The sequence below is a fragment of the Lactuca virosa genome, chromosome 5 (genome assembly GCF_052849685.1).
Source record: "Lactuca virosa cultivar CGN04683 chromosome 5, Lactuca_virosa_CGN04683_v6, whole genome shotgun sequence".
Classification (NCBI taxonomy): Eukaryota; Viridiplantae; Streptophyta; class Magnoliopsida; order Asterales; family Asteraceae; genus Lactuca; species Lactuca virosa.
The window spans coordinates 388,801,117-388,820,421 of NC_136430.1; the positions used below are offsets into that span (position 1 = coordinate 388,801,117).

Here is a 19,305-nt window from a genome sequence, read left to right on the forward strand (position 1 = left end):
CTGATGACAATGGTAACAAATCCTCATATCTGCTGGAGGGACGGACTGACGGCAGTCCCTGGCATAGTGCCCCTCCTTGCCACATTTGTGGCACCCCCCTCCTGCACTCCACACTCCCGAATGAACCCTGCCACACTTTCCACAAGTGCGGCTCTGCTAACCCCTAGATCGTGCATCAGCGGTCTTAGACCGCTTAGGCGTCGGCTGAGACTGTGCCGGTGCCTGATGCTGCTTCTTTAGCTACAACTCTATCTCCAACTCACGCCGCCTCGCAGCTTCCTGTAGATCCAGGAGGGTCTCACAACGCTGTGTAGCCACAAACTGCCGTATATCCCATCTTGAGCATACTCAGATAACGAGTCATCTGAGACTGCTCTGACGCGAACTCCGGGCAAAACATAGCCCTCTCAGTAAACATCCGGGTAATCTCCATCACAGACTCCCCACCCTGCCTCAATGTCAAAAACTCCTGGGCAAACCGCTCCCGTTCCACGCGCGGAACGTAGCGGGTGCGAAACATATCCCGAAACTGCTCCCAAGTAACAGCAGCCCGCTGATCATCAGAATATGAACCTGTCGTCAACCTCCACCAGTCCTTTGCCCCGAGCCTAAACAGGTTCAGAGCACACCTGACCTTCTGGTCAGCAGGACATGAACACGTGAAGAAACAGCCCTCCACGTCAGACAACCACCGCATAGCCCTGATCGCATCCTGAGTACCATCGAATGTCGGGGGCTTCGTATTATCGAAGTCCCGGTACTGGAAAGCCCTGTTGGCTCCTCCTCCAACCCTTGCCGCAGTTACAGCCAAAATGGCTGTAGCGGCTGCTGTCTCTGCCAGAGCTGCATATCGCTCATCAAAATACTCGACCATCGCGGTCTTGATCGACCCAAACATCTCTGGTAGCTGCGCTCGAAAAGCCGCAGCGACCTCATCGTGCAGAATCTCTCAGATCCTGGCATCCAGCTCCTCAGTCCCCATCTGAACCACGGGTTCAGGTGCTACCGGCACCTCTGGCCCTCCGTCCCCCGACCCTGACCCTGCTCCGGATCCCGATCCTGATCCAGACCCAGCCGCAAAACGTCTCGTCACCACCATACTGAAAAGTACATTCAAGACGTCAGATAAACAACATAATATCGGGAGACCAAAACCCACACATCCTAGGGGTTGTGACTTCCTTGCCACGCGTATGGGTCATGTGCTTTCAGTAGTACGGGCCCATACTACCTTCCACACCTACCCATATTTGTCTCAAGTATCACCACAAACGCCCTAATACTATACTCAACAAAATATGCGCTCAACCCTCACTACTAGGGGAGATCGTCTATCTCACAACTGATCCCACAGCTCTGCACTACTCACACCTCCATGGAACTTCCATCATCCCGTGCAACACTAGTGTATGCTAACCGCACATAACACTGGACCCGATATACTTTCGAATATCCAACCCTACCCTAAGGTCGAATCAGACATTCTTAGGCTATAAGATCTTGACTATAGACAGCCGTGATGCATACGCTAAACATCTACAGTTTTGATGTCAATTCCATACACAAGAAAACCCTAGGCTACCAGGTATCATATAATCAGGCAAATCTATCATGCGATCCCTGAAGATCCCTAGCCTACCACTAGCATGCTGTTTTAACATATCAGAATATCAAATAACTGTATGGTATTTTGGGGTTTACTTACAGGCTCCGGCTGATCGTACCCTCTGCATCCTCCATCCTTTATTTTGAAAACCATTTTAAAAAATTTCTTTGCAAAAATCCCTTGATTTGAGACTGGATTTACACGAGTGTTCCTCCAATTCACTCAAACCAAGGCTCTGATACCAACTTGTAACATCCATAAATTTTACGCCAAATTTAAACTTTTTCAATCATAAACAAAAGTCAAATAGTGTCGTTTACAAAATGTTTTCAAAACAATAACCATCAGAGTGTCCCAAAATCATAACATAAGGATGAGGAGCGGTACGATCATGCCTTCGCCTTGCCACGATCTCCTGAAGTACCTGAAACAATAAACTGAAAACTGTAAGCCCGAGGGCTTAGTGAGCTACCCCCAAAATACCAATACCACACTGACAATGCCATATCAGTAACAATCTATCAATCAGTCAATCAACATGCATATTGGTCCATCGGCCTGACTGGACCGCCCTACTGGGCCTGCAGTCTATCTAAATCTATCCATGGACTGCCCTACTGGGCCTGCAGTCTATCTGAAACTATTCCGAGCCTTCGGCATGACTGGTCCGCCACGTGGGCCTGCAGTCTCCCCGGACCGCTCATAGGGTATGTTGGCCTTCAGCACAAAGCAGGACCGCCTCAACCCAACCAACGGCAATACCATGTGCGCATAACTATCATATACTGGCATATACAACATCAAACATGTCTATCACACTGAACATCAATCATAGAACACTCTCGTAACTAGAGCACCGACCTAGCACGTCACTAACATACCAATCCATACGAATCACAAACACATAACATACTGTCTACCCTGATTCTGATCTAGCAGATCCTACCACAGGTAACATACCATAACAATAACAACTAAAGGGTCGACCTTGGTGCCGTAGACCCTATCGATATAGTGAGGATAACTCACCTCGCATATGTCAACTCGGAAGATAAACTCCAACTCTCAGATCACTCGACACAGGCTCCACCACCTGTGATCATAGTACAATATACTCATAAGTACTTAGCCTTATAAGGTACTCCACAACCCACTATTCAACCCCTGATCAAAGTCAAAGTCCCCAGTCATGGTCAACAATCCCTGTTGACTCCACTCGCCGAGTCATCGGGGTGACTCATCGAGTTCCTTCGATTCCCGTTCAAACTCTAAGGCCACCCGTCGAGTTCCCTCCTTGCCACTCGACAGGTACATATGCATACATATTCTAGGGAAAACTCATCCGACTCGCCGAGTTGTTCTTCAACTCGTCGAGTCTTATGGTGATCTTCATCGAACTCGCCGAGTTATTCATCCAACTCGTCGAGTTCACAGCCATCTTAATGTGACTCGTCGAGTCAACCTTGCAACTCGCTTAGTCCATTCAATCCTTTTTCCATACAGACTTGTTTTGAGCCATGCAGTGGCTCCAAATCACAGATCCAAGCTTCTAGGGCATGCTTTTCACGTAAAGTTGCAAACTTTACGTGCATGCATGACTAATAAGTCTCTTAATGCCAAAACTAAGTTCTTAATGGGGCTTTATGCACAAGGAGGGCCTCATTCTTGACCAAAATCAGAGCTTTATGACTCTAGAACCCAAGAAGGTTACAGATCTGAAGTTACAACTTCAGATCTAGCTCATATCCCACATTACCATCTCAACCAAACCATAAAAACCCTAGATCTCAACCAAAAGAGGTCTAGAAAGAAAAAGGAGAAAAAGTGACAACTTGATACCTCCAAATGATGCTATTTGAGGTAGATTTCTGATCTCCCACACTTCCTTGCTCCTAGCCTGTTGTTTCCCCAAGCTCCTCTCCTCAAAAGATCTCCTCTCCAAAGCTTTACACACACAAGAATGAAACACCACACAAATTAGGGTTTTATAAGCTCTCAAAGGACTACAAAGAGGCCAAAGGAGGCTTATCATTCCTTAAATAGGGGTGCAAACCCCGGGATTTAGGGTTTCATCTGCCAGCTCCTACTCGCCGAGTCCCAAAGTGGACTCCTCGAGTAGGTCACTTAACACGCGATCCCACCCCGCTGCTACTCGACGAGTAGGTCAACCGACTCGTCGAGTAGAGCTTCATCCAATAATTCTTATTTAAATAATACCTGAGAATCGGGGCGTTACACCTCTTTTGCTCTATCCACTTCTATCCCTTTCCTTGAAACTTTGTGACCCAATACTATTCCTTCTTTTACCATGAAGTGGCACTTTTCCCAATTAAGGACAAGGTTTTTCTTCTCACATCTAGCTAGCATCAAGTCCAAATTAGATAAGCAATCTTCAAAAGATGACCCGAACACCGAGAAATCATCCATGAAGACTTCCATAAACTTCTCGATCATATCATGAAAAATGACCATCATGCACCTTTGGAAAGTAGCTGTTGCATTACATAACCCAAAAGGACATGCGTCTATATGCAAATGTTCCACTTGGTCATGTAAAAGTGGTCTTCTCTTGGTCTTGTGGGTCTATTGGAATTTGGAAATACCCCGAAAACCCATCAAGAAAACAATAATATAAATGGCCGGAGAGTCTTTCGAGCATTTGATTGATGAATGGCAATGGAAAGTGATCCTTGCATGTGGCGTCATTCAATTTCCTGTAGTCAGTGCAAACGCGCCACCCGGTTACGGTTCTTGTTGGAATTAACTCGTTATTTTCATTGGCCACCACCGTCATTCCTCCTTTCTTTGGTACCACTTGCACCGGACTCACCCATGGGCTATCGGAGATTGAGTAAATGATTCCGGAATCTAGTAGTTTAACCACCTCCTTCTTCATAACCTCTTGCATGTTCGGGTTAAGTCTTCGTTGGCGTTGTACTACAGGTTTAGCTCCATCTTCTAAGTTAATATTATGAGAACAATAAGATTGACTAATTCCTTTAATGTCGGTGATCTTCCATGCTATAGCACCTTCCCTCTTCCTCAATACACCCACAAGACTTTCTTTCTCATGTTTGCCCAAATCAGCAGCTATAATTACAGGTTTTTGTTGGCCATCTTCAAGAAACGCGCACTCCAAGTGATCTGTTAGTGCCTTTAGTTCAATTTCCATGTTCTGAATGTTGAACATGTCGATTCCAGTGAGGGGACTCGTCGAGTCCTTCGTAAAATTCGCGACTGATCGGGTTTCTTCGGGTGGACTCGTCGAGTCTGTAGAGGCGACTCGGCGAGTCGGGTGTTCTGCACTTCTGATTAGATCATTATAATCAGCTTCCTCGAGCAGTGTTTCTAATTCCTGCAGGTCTCTTTCTGCATCAAATTCTTCTTCATATGTGACGGTGGACTTGTTCGGCTCATCTACGTTCCATTCCTCAATCAATTCTTCCAACATGTCAACCGAAAATGCTATGTCATCGCTATTCCTTGGATGCTTCATGGCTTGATCGACTCCAAAAGTGACTGATTCGTCTCCTACCCGAAGGGTAAGTTTAGAATCTCGCATGTCAACTATAGCACTTGCGGTGTTAAGAAAAGGTCTTCCAAGTATTATCGGGACTTGAGGATCCGCTTCTATGTCTAAAACTATAAAGTCCACGGGAAATACGAACTTATCAACCTTCACCAATAGATCTTCACATATTCCTCTCGGAAATGTGACTGCTTTATTTGCTAGGTGAATCGCCATTCGAATTGGCCTTGGCTCCGGAAGATCTAATTTCTTGAAAAAAGAGTATGGCATAAGATTTATGCTTGCTCCTGAATCAGCCAATGCATAAATGGTGGCTAAGTTTCCAAATTGGCAAGGCAATGTTAAGCTTCCCGGATCACCCTTCTTCTTAGGTAGTATATTCAACATGGCAGCTGAACAATTGTCGTTTAGGACCACTTTCTTCACCTCTTCCGTCTTCTTTCTATTAGTTAGAAGCTCCTTGAGTAATTTGGCATATTTCGGCATTTGTGCAACCGCTTCTATGAATGGCATATTAATTTGGAGAGCCTTTATGTGTTCCAGAAACTTCTGGTAGTCAACTTCATTTTTTTCTTATCTAGCTCGAGTCGGAAAGGGAAGTGGAGGCTGATATGGCTTAACAGGAGGCTGGCTTTTCTATTCAGGTGGGGGACTCGTCGACTCGGCGAGTCAAGTCAGGATTCTTCGATTCTTTATGTTCTTCTTTATCCTCTTGCACCAGTTTAGGATCTTCTTGCTGAATAGGGGTCAGAGGAGTTATAATCTTCCCACTCCTAGTTGTCATAATGTTTATATGTGCACCTTTCGGGTTACTTTCGGTATTACTAGGAAGTCCACCCGGTCTTCTCTCATTCACTTGTTGTGCAAGTTGCCCGAGCTGCTTTTCTATGTTGAGAATAGATGCTTGCTGATTCCTAAGCAAGGCTTGTTGATCTTTCATCATAAGTTGGTGTTCTCTCAACATATTTTGTTGATCTTTGAGTGTAGCATCAGTATCATTGTGTCTTTTTTCGGATGCGGCCACAAATCTTGAAAGCATGTCTTCCAAATCTGATTTCTTTTCATGCACCGGTTCCTCTTTTTGATAAAAGCCTCTCTCCTTTTGCTTATACTTTTCTTCCCTTGTCTTTTTGTACTCATCATAAGGTAGCCATTCCTTCTTTGGTTTTCGCCAATTGTCATCAAACCGATCACCACTTGAATAGCACACTTGCACCTTCCGATTCCCGTTCTCGTCAAGATCACAATCTTTAGTTAGGTAGGGCCCCCTACAATTCTCACATCCCACTCTTATGGCGTGGATGGATTGGTCCATCTTTGTCATTCTTCGATCCATGCTTTCCAATTTTTCCATCATTGCTGCCATGTCATCCGTAATGGAATTCACCGCCCCTCGAGTCATGTCATTCCTTGGGTTGTGATATTCTCTAGAATGCTTAGAGAATTCTTGAATTAAAGCCTTTATCACCGGGGGTGCTTTCTTTGTGAGTGGTCCTTGCGAATCAAGGAGTTGCCTAGTTGTCACATTTACTCCATCATAGAAAATGGAGACTTCTTGTTGGCTGTTTAGATCGTGATGTGGGCAATTCCTTAGTAAGCCTTTGTACCTTTCCCACGCCTCATATAGTGACTCTCCAGCTTGTTCAAAATTAGTTATGGCTTTCTTCAACTTGGCTATTTTTGAAGGCGGGCAAAACTGGTCTATGAATTATTCTTTCATTTTAGCCCATGTAGTGATGGATCCTGGGGGAAGTGATTTCAGCCAATCCTTTGCAGCTCCCTTGAATGTGACAGGTAGCATACGAAGCAAGACAGTGTCGCGAGCCACATTAGGGACATTGAAGTAGTCGGCTATGTCATTGACTTCGTCCAGATGCTTGTATGCGTCTTCGTGATCCTTCCCGTAGAATGGAATCTCCTTAAGTTGAGCAAGTATGTGGCCTTTAAGTTCAAAGGTGGCAGTTGCGGGAATCGCGGGTTGCACGAGTCCTGGGCCGGTGTCGTCACGCATCCTTTTCTTCCATTCACCCATGGGAACTTCATCGATGTTCGCCATGGTGTTTGCTAGTTCTCCTTCTATGTCGCTTCATTCTTCGGATTCACTTTCTTCTTTTTCGGATTCGTAAACAATATCGTCCTTATTCGGGTCCCCGTCCGCCTCTGAAAATATGTTGGATTCTCCTACTTTCTTGCTCTTTTTCTTACTAAAAACAGCTTTTAGATTCTTCAACGGTGAATTCGTCGATGTTGCGGTTTCTCCTACGTTCTTGCCTTTGTTTTTCCTCACGGTTGCTTCCGGGTCTTCAAGCGGTGGGATCAAAGGTGTACCTCCTCCCCTGGTCATAAACAAACTGTAAACAAAACAGAAAACACGCGTAAAAAGAACAAAAATAAAATAAAAACGAAACTGAGTTTCAGCGATGGACTCGTCGAGTAGCTTCGATTGCACTCGGCAGGTTCAAGGCTAAAACTGAAAAAAATTCTAACAAATCAGAGAAAATTAAAACTAAACCTAATACCTAGACTTCTAAAGCAGCAACTTTGTGCAAGATTAATCTTACACAAAGGATTGATAATACTAGAAATTAGAATAAATTTTTAAACCGTTCCCCGGCAACGGCGCCAAAAACTTGATGTGTGTTGAACTAACTAGTTTTATCCTACTTTTTACTTACGAATTAGACACACAAAGGCAGTGGACCTATCAATTGTGGTATAGTTAAATAAGTAGGGTATCGAACTCATGGAAGGAAAATTAAATTAATTACTAATATTATCTCAAACAAATAATAAAATAGGAGGGGTTTTCTCTAGTTTTGCAAGACTAGAAACTTAACTAAAACTTAACTAATCAACTAATGGCTGAAAACACGTAAAAACCAACTAAATTCAATGATCAAAAGGGTTTCTGTTTAGGTTCAACTCATTTACTCCTATGGTTAATTTTTATGGTAATGTAATGGATTAATTGTTATTTGGCTACCGAGTCAGGTGATTAGATTCACATTCGTTATTACCAATCCTTAGAAAATAAATTAATTTAAACAGTGATCAAGTGGTTAAACTAATAAATTCCCTAGTTTAATTATTCGGGTTAAATAAGACTTGTAGTTAGCTAATTAAATTGGTGATTCAATTAACCTCTTGTTGATGGTGTATCAGACAAGCTCACACATTAATTTACCCATTCTCTAGTTAATCCAAGTTTCATATTCACTAATCCTAGGCATATAGAAATGTGTTCACATAAAACATATGAGATAAGCAATTAAGAGATGTTCATGCAGCTTAATTACTTAGCAATTAATAGAAAATAGTTATGGTTAATGCATAAGGGTCTTTAACAAGCTTAAATTAACAAGATTCACCAATAACAATTAATCAAAATAGTAAATTAATCCATAGGAGCAAACTTGTCTACCCTAAACAGAAACTAACAAAATTAGTTCATAATTGCAGTAGATAACAAACTAAAAACGAATTCAAACAAGCTAGACATAGTTCTATTCAAAAGTGAAGTGGAAAATTAAACCTAAGTTGCCTTAGTCTTCTTAGAATTGAGGATTAGGATTCTTCTCACGTTCTTCAGATCTCCAGCAATCTCCTTGGTCGCCAAGTAAGCTTCCGAAAAGCCAAAGAGAGAGTCAATTCGGGTTTGTGGCTTCTATTTATAGATTTCTCAAAACAGGGGCTACTCGTCGAGTAGACAACCGACTCGTCGAGTCCCCTTGAGGAATCCGTATACGGCAAGGACTTTACGTGTTGCTTTGAGAATCTTCGTATGTACTCGTCGAGTAGACGTTCCTACTCGCCGAGTAGCTTTAGGATTTAGCATTTTTCTTCTTTCTTCAGTTCCCAAGCTTTCGATCGTACCTCCTGCTTCCTTTTACCTCCGAGCTTTTTTTTTGACCTGAAAATACAATTTGAACACTATTAAGTACCTTTTATCCATAATATGTAAATAATTAGCTAATAAATAATAAAAATCTATACTAAATATATAGCTAAATATGCATATATCAAGTATAACACCTCCCCCCCCCCCCCCCCCCCCCCGGCCGCCGGCGGAAACACTAAGGTGTGCGATGTAAATCAGTAATCACAACTATTGAACATACGTTGAACAGTACAAATATAATCTTCTATTATTACCGAAATAGAAATTACATTGACAATGACTATTGCTAAATCATGACACACGCCTAACAATCGGGCGTTTGCAAATGTATAATATGAATAATGAAGGGTCTTCTAAGCGAACACTTCTGACCTGCTAAATAACCTAAGAATACATGCATTAAGATACGTCAACAAAATTGTTGGTGAGTTCTACAGGTTTTGACAGAAAGTATTTTTATAACCAAAAGTGTGTTATAAAATTTAGCTGGTTGGCTAGCTTTTATAAATGTTCACTTTTCTATCAAAAGTATAAAACAAGTGAGTTATAAAAGTGTATATGGTCTCATTTAGAAACGTCATACGTTCAAATCCAAAAGTACAAAATTTGTCAAAATATATATAAGTAAGTTAGACTATATCAAAAATGCATTTTTATGTAAAAATTTTGAATATCTAATTATATAAAAATAAGATACGTTACCCTTTGTGAGAATATAAAATAACCAACTTTACTATTGAAGTTCATACAAGAAATGATATAGTTTATATGTAGAACTCACAAGTTTTGAATTTATGAATTTTGTAAAATCGTGTCGTGGCATTGATTAAGTGTTAACTACTTAATTTGGGAATCGACACTTAACCAGTGGGGCAGACTCCTCCCACATAAATATTATATTCTCATATAAAAACAAATGGTTTATAAAAATAACTTATTTACTGTAAGTTATTAAACCTTAATCAGGCATGTCATGCTATTAATTAAGTGTACTTAATTTATGGTATTGACACTTATCATTTTGAGTCCTAAACTATCCCATTACATACAGTCTCTTTCAACTAAAATAAGTGAACAAAAACCGCATATAAAACCAATATCGATTCTATACGGTAACGAAACAAAACTGGGATCTTATAATGAACTCATAACCGAATTCGTGACACTACACTTTTTGCACCGACTCCATAGTAGCACATGCTAAATTCAATCACCTCGTTATAGCACGTGGTAATGTTCAATGAAAGTTTAACGTCAACGCCTGAATTCGTCTCGTAAGACGAGGTTGTAGCTAGAAACCCCAGGCGGGCGGTCGAACCGTATAAGATCAATAGTATGTCACTTATACCTTTTGTTGGTCGTTCCTTTCGGATTAACGGTTATTAAAAATAGAGGTTTTTCACCAAGACACACAGTCTTAGTATACCCGACAACATATCCCAAATGGCTTAGGAAACGAACCTAAGTCATATGCCTTTTAGAAACAACGTGACACCAATAGAGAGACCCTAGAGTGTTGGATCCTAACAATGTGTCTAGGCATCCTAGTCCTAAACTTCCCATTATAAGATTGTTGAATATTTATGATTCTGTTGTTTAGAAATAATATTTGATGGAAGTCTATTAGTATTGAGATACACAAGACTTAATGGATTTCCAAATTTCTATTTTCTGTTATGACGAAATTTAGGCAGCATAACAACCGCTTTTATATCATTTACTAGGTTTCAACCAACGTGAAACCAACAATTTCCATAGTATTTATACTTCACGTGATTAATACTATACAATATTTCGCAAATAACGACTCTTAAGTCGTGAAGTCGATCATGTTATTTATTGCAATAAAATCCATAACTTAGTAAATTAGTTAATCTTTTATAATTGATATAAAAATATATTAATGGATTTTCCATTCTTTTTTACATCACCTTATATATTAAAAGTTAAATTTTATAATTTTAACTAATAATTATATAATTTCATAAACTTGGTCTTTCCATCAAATATGACAATGTACTTTCTTTTTATACGCGAATAATTATTTTCGTCATTTTTATATCTTTCCATGCTTTCATGGGATACTTTAACTTATATACACAAGACCATCATTTTTGTGAATTATAATATCAACTTGTATTATTATAGCAATCTACTTATAATCTTGTGATTTTTCGTAATAATTATATTCATATTTCGCATATGGTATAAATATATCGCTTTTTCACAATCTACTTTAACTTAATAGATTTACTGGTGATTTATCACATTTTTAGATTGCTATTTCATAAACATTTGACCAATAATAAAGCATGATGCGATTTTGTATATAAAACTTGAAAATCATCAAACTTTAATAGACGCGCATATATTCTCCCCAAAATATTAAAACAGTAAAAGATGGACCGTAGAAACTCACATTCGATGCATGATCTCGATCCATATTCGTTTTGGCGAAACTTTTCTTGAATAACCGCAAAATAACCGTTCATGGACTTTAAAACATTTCCGGGTTTTTTTTTTGCAATTTATTTTACACAAGGGACTGTTTTAAGATAAATTATATCCAAAAGGGACCATTTTGGTATTTTAAAACAGTTTAGGGACCATTTTAGTAATGCCTGGACTTGGTTTGTACAGATTTAGGTCAAAGGCTAATATTGATTTAAAGTTACAATTGCAGGGACTCGTTTTGTCAACCTGATACAAACTTTTGGTAAAAGGATCGAGGCGTTCATCTTCTTCTTCACTCGCTCATTAGATCAAGCAAAGGAATCATTCGATCGATGGGGACAATCGACAGGATCTTCATCGATAGTTAAGCAGAAGCAAGTCGCGAGGAAGGGAGAGTGTCACACCACCAAACCAGGATGGCGGAAACGTCTAGGGTGGATGACTTTCATGAACAATATCACAACATAATGTACAATAGTGATCAAAGCAAACACAACCATCATAAATATAATTAAAATTGTTAAATTGTTACCATGTATTGTATGTTTCAAACCAATTACATTACGATGACAAAAATAAATAATATGACGCTGTAACGTCCAATCCTCATAATCCTTGTGGTTACCTGTTTAACGGTTTCCTGAGAATACAAGTAGTTTTGAAAAGTTTCAACAATTAAGTTGGTGAGTTCATAAGAATTTTGTATGTGAAAAATATGTAACTCTTTCCTTTTAAAATGATAGTATTTGTTCCCAGAAAATCCAATATTTTCTTAAAAATGAGTTGTAGTCTTAAAAACCCTAAGACCAAAAATATATAAGTAATTCTACAATTAAAATAGTATTATGTAGTTTTATTCTTATATTAAAACATTTGAACGCATGTTACCACATAAACTAAATGTATTATTGATTCCCCATTTGAGTTATTACAACCATGCTAAAACAAAAAGTTGGCCTGCTACGACGTTCTTCAGGCGTTAGAATGTTAGACATTCGTCAATCTAGACCTGCCGGTCTAGCTGTAGCTAGCAGCTTAGGTGCATGATTGTCAGTCCCGTATAGATCTATACACAAGTGCCACGCTCTCTTACCGAGATTCTAGTTATAATTCAGGACTTTAGTGTGTAATCTGGTTGGTACGGTGAAGACTGTGTCTCACATAATTGTTTCAACAAGTTTACGTATAGTGTAATGAAAACACTTGTAAGTATAAATATCACTTTTCCATAGTATTTACATAGTGTTAAAATAATTATACTTTTATATAATCATTCGTATTGTATCAAAACGGTAAAATTAGTGTCAATGACCCATAAACTATATCTTTTATAGTTTATTATAAATGTTTTGTTGTGCCCGTATATACTCACATATATATAAGTTAACATGTTTAGATGTCACTAAATAACATATAATGTACATCTAACACAAGTAGATGAACATTTAGTATCGTGAAGCCAATTTGCTAGTTTTGGCCCTTTTTACGTAACCCAACGGTAAAAATTGAGTTATAAACATGGTAAAATTTATTTTTACCTTTTTGTGGATATTTAAGTCAAACTAAACTTATATGCTCAAAACAACATATTTTAGGTCAAATCTCACAAAAATGGTACCATAACCTAGTCATGTCCATTTTTCTAGAAAACCCTACTTTTACATAAAAATGGTGGGTTTTTAGGTTTTATTTTTGTTAAACCAAATCCTTGGTATTTCTAACTAGTTTCATAACACATGTCCAAAATAACATATTTTGATTTGTATCCCACAAAAATGATGTAATAAATTAGTTAAAACCATTTTTGCTAGAAAAATCATATTATGTTCATAAAAACCATAGTTTTTATAGTTTTGTTTTTGTGACTTTTTATCAAGAACATATATCATGTTTATACTCATTTTTCATAGCTTTGCATTTCAAACAACATACCACACATAAATGTTCATAATACTATGTAACAACATTATTTCATGTAAATAATACTTTTACACAACTTGAAGACAAAGCATGCATAACAACTAGTGTTATTGTATAAGTTTACTTGTATTCCCCCCCCTAAAACTTGGATAAAAATGAAAATGAGGGGTATGAAATCACATTGACTATGTTTCTTGCTGGATAAAGAGATGAAGATGAAGGTTTTCAAGCTTAGAACACTTGAAGACACTTGAAGATACTTGAAGATCGAATTATCCTATGGATATTAACACATGTTAATGTGTGTAATTGTAACAAAACTGGTATATATGTGTGTAGAAGCACTAGATTAGTAAGGAAAAACTTACCAATAGATCAAGAACCAACTTCTAGGAATTAAACTTGAGAGAAATGACCTTGTTCTTGAGAGAAAATGCAGGAGAATGAAGATGATAAAGAATGTGGAGTGAATGGGGGGGTGGGGTGGGTAGGGTATGGGTTAATAGGGGTGTAGGAGTTGACTTTATTAAAATAATAATTCTTTAATAAAGTGTATCATCGCCATATGAGACAATAATTGTCTCTTTTATTTTTATAAAAGAATGGAATTTTTATAAAAGTTGGTGATTTTTATAAAAAGTGTGGTAAAAATGATGTATATTTACTTAATTTGGATAATTTAAATTCAAATTATTATCATAGAAAATAATAACACATTACATGAGAGTTAGGATAACTACTAATTCTTTTCGTGAATGTTTGAGTGTTTAACCTGGGTATAGAATCTGTCGCATTTGGTGACGAATTCACCAAAAATTTGTATATGTATCCTTTGTTATGAATTTTGTCATGTAGTATAAGGTTTATGAACTCCACTAGCTCGTGTTATGAATATTATTTATACCTAAATAATATAAACTTGCCAATAGTACATTAGAAACATTAGGGAATATCACATTTCTCCTAATATTCTAATACAAGTTGAGTTGAACTGGTTGACTTTTGTTGACTTTGATTGGCCAAAATTGACGGTTGCCACATTATCCGCCCGTTAGAAGGAATTTCGTCCCCAAATTAGCACTCCGAGTGGGTTCTCAGGAGTTAGGGAAAAGATGTGGGTGTTTCTGTTTCATTTGATCCTCACGTTCCCAGGTGAATTCAGGTCCTCGCTTGGCGTTCAAACGGACCTTTACTATTGGTATGCGACTTTGCTTCGTTCTCTTGACTTCCCTGTCCATGATTTCCATAGGTTCCTCGACGAAGTGGAGACTCTCGTTTACCTCGATTTCATCAAGTGGAATGACAAGAGTCTCATCGGACAGACAGTTCTTTAAATTGGACACATGGAAAGTGGGGTGCACAATGTTGAGTTCCTGCGGTAGTCGAAGTGTGTAAGCTACCGGGCCACTCCTGGCAGGAATCTCGAATGAACCTATATACCTTGGGTTTAGTTTCCCACGTTTTCCAAAATGTATCATTCCCTTCGAAGGTGAGACCTTCAACAATACGTGGTCAGCAACCTGAAATTCCAAGGGTTTGTGTCGTTTATCCGCATATCTCCTTTGTCGATCACGCGATGCCTTTAGTTGTTCGTGGATCTGAACGATTGTAACGTCCCAAATTTCGAGTCCCAAAATTTCTTTTAAAAACATTACTAATTCATAGCGTTAAGTCATTCAACATACTAAAAGGGTTTATATGACAATTCATAGTTTCATTTCCAAAACACTTGTTTACTTATCAGAGTAAACATCCCAGGCTAACTTGTCATGGTGTGTGCACTGTAATCCTCCCGAGCTCCTCTTCTGAAAACTGAACACCTGAAACCAAAACTGAAAACCGTAAGCACGAAGCTTAGTGAGTTCCCTAACCTACCGTATACCATACATATCTACTGATCCATACATGTCATACATAATACTAAGCACATAACCACATACCGGGCTCCCGCCCGCTGCATTGGGCCTCGCCCGCTGTCGGACCCCGTCCGTCACCAGGCCCCACCTGGCTTCGAGCCTCGCTCGGCGTACAGATCTGTTTTCCTTAGGCCCCGCCTGTCTCCGGGCCCCGCTGGCTAACATATACTAGCATACAATCATATCACAACACATAAGTAACATACTCTACTAGATTACTGTGCTAAGGCCTCGCCTATCTTGGGCCTCGCCCCTGTCCTGCTACTGATGAATCATGGAACCCCGTCCACGCTCCTACTGATAGTGAGATACGGGCCCAGCCCACACTCACTCTTTTCCTAACTTGGGACTCGCCCCTGCTCTGCTGCTAATGAGGTATGGAACACCATCCACACTCTGCTATTAGTGAGATACGGGGCCTCGCCCACACTCACCTCCCTACCAGGCACATACATGTATCACACAGACAACAAGTATAACTATCATACAAACCATTCCTTGGGCACCCGCCCGCTAACATTGGACCTTAGTCCTGAATGTCATACTAGCATATTGTGCCTAGGGCTAACCCCCGGGTCTTCCTACTCATAACTACATGGGCCGGAAATGTGGCCGTAGACCCATTCACACAAAGGGAAACTCACCTGTACTGCTGAACTTTGCTGATAACCCTCTGGCTGCTGTCCGACAACTCTCTGAACCGCTGCTCCACTAGCTCCCCGAGCTACTATTATCAATATAACACTGAGTCCCATCTTGTCCAACTAACTGAGTCACCACTCAACTCACCGATATACGTCTTAACCAGAAGAGGTTGGGGGTTCTGCGACCTGACTCGTCGAGTCCAAGAACAGACTCGTCGAGTCCTAGGCAGTCTTCAACAGACTCGCCGAGTTGTTCTTCCAACTCGCCGAGCCCATGCACATATTCATACAACTCGTCAAGTACACCCATGTGACTCGCCGAGTCTCTCCAGTTCTCAATCCATACAGTGGCTTTTCGAGCCATGCAGGGGCTCCAATCCATAGATCCACTCTTCTACAGTCTATCCCCCACGTAAAGTTGCAAACTTTACGTGAAACCAAGGAGCTAAAGGCCCAAAACACTCTAGGGCTAGGGTTTAAGGCAAAGGGGCTTCACCAACAACTTATTGACATAATCTTTATGACCTTCTGGACCATCACAAGTCTAGATCTGAGGTAGCAACCTCAGATCTAGGCCTCTAACTCGACATAGATCTCAATCATGCCCAAAATGCCCCAAATCTCAAACATAAGATAGATCTATTTGCAATAAAGCCAAAGCAAAAGCTTATTACCTCCAATATATGCTCCAACTGAAGTAGATCCCGGATCTACACCACTCCTTTGCAGCAAGCCTCTTGATCTTCAAGCCCCTTTCCACCAAAATCACTTATCTAGGCTCTAAATTGCTTCCAAGGGCTCTCACTCACGATTTAGGGTTTTTGGATCTCAAAAGGGGAGTAAAGAGGCTGGGGAAGGGATGTAATGTTCTTTAAATAGGGCACAACCCCCGGGATTAGGGTTTTTCTCACCCAGACCAGACTCACCGAGTCCACTAGCTGACTCGCCGAGTCGGTCACTTTCTCTATACCCCGGATCCCGCTCCGACTCGCCGAGTTCCTCCCTGGACTCGACGAGTTGACTCATGACTTAGAGCTTTTCCTTTCTTTTCTTGATCTTTCTGATTCTGGGTATTACAACGATCTTCTCTGTCGTTTCCTGTATGATTTCAGGGTCGGTAAGTGTGTTGTTAGGCACTTGTCCTCTAGCTAGCTGAGTGTCACCCACCTCAGCTCAACACAGAGGTGATCTGCACTTGCGCCCATAGATGGCTTCAAATGGAGCAACTTTAATGCTAGAGTGATAATTGTTGGTGTATGAGAACTCGAAGAGTGGTAAATGGATATCCCATGCTTTATCTAAATCTATCACACAAGCTCTCAACATGTCCTCCAGCGTTTGAATAGTTCTCTCGCTTTTCCAGTTGGTTTGTGGGTGATAGGCTGTACTCATATCGAGTTTGGTTCCCAAGGACTTTTGTAGCGACTGCCAAAACCGTGAGGTAAACCTACTATCTCTATCAGAGATAATGGATATTGGCATGTCATGTAATCGTACAATCTCTTTGACGTACGTCCTTGTTAGTTTCTCCATTTTGTCTGTCTCCTTTATTGGCAGGAAGTGCATGGATTTGGTTAACATATCGACAATTACCCATATGATGTCATGCCCCCCCAGTTGTGTTGGGCAATTTAGTAATGAATTCCATGGTTACCCGCTCCCACTTCCACTCAGGTATATCTAGTTGTTGTAGCAAACCTGAGGGATTTTGGTACTCTACTTTAACCTTGGCACAAGTCAAAAACTTTCCCACATAAGTAGCAATTTCCACCTTCATGTTAGGCCACCAATATAGTTTCTTGAGGTCTAGATACATGTTGTCTGACCCGGGATGATCGGAGTACTTGGTCTTGTAGGCTTCGTTCATGATAATGTCTCTGTACCCGCTAAATCTTGGTGTCCAAATTCGATTCATGAGGTAACGAGCTCCATCATCTCTGACCTCAAGGTTTTTATCCATTCTTCACAAGGCTTCACTTGCGACATTCTCAGGATTCAAAGTTGCAAGTTGCGACTCCTCGATCCAGGTGGACAGATGTGAATGGATAATCATTGTTAACGACTTTACTTGGCAGCCCAAGTACTCCTTTCGACTTAAGGCATCTACTACCACTTTGGCCTTGCCCGTATATGTTAGGACATAAATTTGTTGTTTATACTTTGCTTCTCAAGGCTTTTAGAGTGCTCGGTTTAGGACCGAAATCACTATGATCTCGATGGTACTGTTGGATATAGTGTCTAAGTCCATAACTATATTTGGTATGTACTTGACCCGACCCGGCATGGTCCATTTGGGTTGCATGGCATCATGCACTTGGATAGACTAAATGAGAGAAATAAGACACTTATGGTTTATTAATATATTATAAGTTCTAATATATTAATAATAAGAATAATAATATTTAGTTAGTATTGATCAATAATTAATTTAGAATTAATTATGTGATCAAAAGAAGACTAATTAAATATATGGGTTGATTGTGTCAATCATCCATAACTTATGTAGTGGGCCAAGGCTCCATGGATTATCAAGTTGGGTTAAACCCAGAAGATGCTCCATGGATGCTCCATGGGGGTTACACAACCCATGGGTCATGGAAATGAAAGGTCATGACAATTAGGGTTTACATGGTGTAACCCTAATTGTAACATACTATATAAAGAAGCTATTATTCACCATTTTCGGCCACTAGAGTGAATCAAAGAGGGCTAGCCGAAAATCCAAGTGTTCTTATTCTCTTAGAGTTTATTCCAAGTGTACTTGGTGTTGTATGAAGCATTTAAGGCATCACACTTGAGGTGCTAGGCTCACAAGGTTTCAAAGGAATCCAAGCTACAAAGAGGTATGTAATTCTTACTAACTATTAGAATAAAAGATCCCCATGTATGCTAGATAGGATTATAAACCTTGGAAAATCATTTTGCATGTATCTTAGTCAAACATAGATCCAAGGTTTCTAGGGTTGCATGTACACCATAGGAGTGTTAGAATGCCCATAACCCAACAGTGGTATCAGAGCCTAGGCTTGTTGTTTGATACTTGATGCAAAATAGCTGAAAAACAAATTTTTTTATTCACTGCACGTATGAACTCGACGAGTCCATGAAGAAATGCATGCTACTCGTCGAGTCTGTTCATGCACTCGACGAGTAGAGGCTGCATTGTCTAGATTTTCGAGTTATGCTGCTGGAAATGGACTAGAAACATTACCCTAAACTGTTTTGGTATTTTAAAACGTGTTTTAGTTGGTGTAATGTTTATGCTAATCCATTTTCAATGGTTATTATAAAAAATTACAAGTTTTATATAAGTTTGTTATGATTCTTGAAATTCTTGA

At 39.9% G+C, this 19,305-nt stretch overlaps 1 non-coding gene across 1 annotated transcript; it reads left to right on the top strand.

The window, feature by feature from the left end:
* The first annotated feature begins 6,703 nt into the window (after window positions 1–6,703).
* Window positions 6,704–6,807, top strand: LOC145118125 (small nucleolar RNA R71). Its single transcript, XR_013713105.1, has one exon. It is a non-coding gene; the product is annotated as a small nucleolar RNA R71 (small nucleolar RNA).
* The last annotated feature ends 12,498 nt before the right edge of the window (window positions 6,808–19,305 follow it).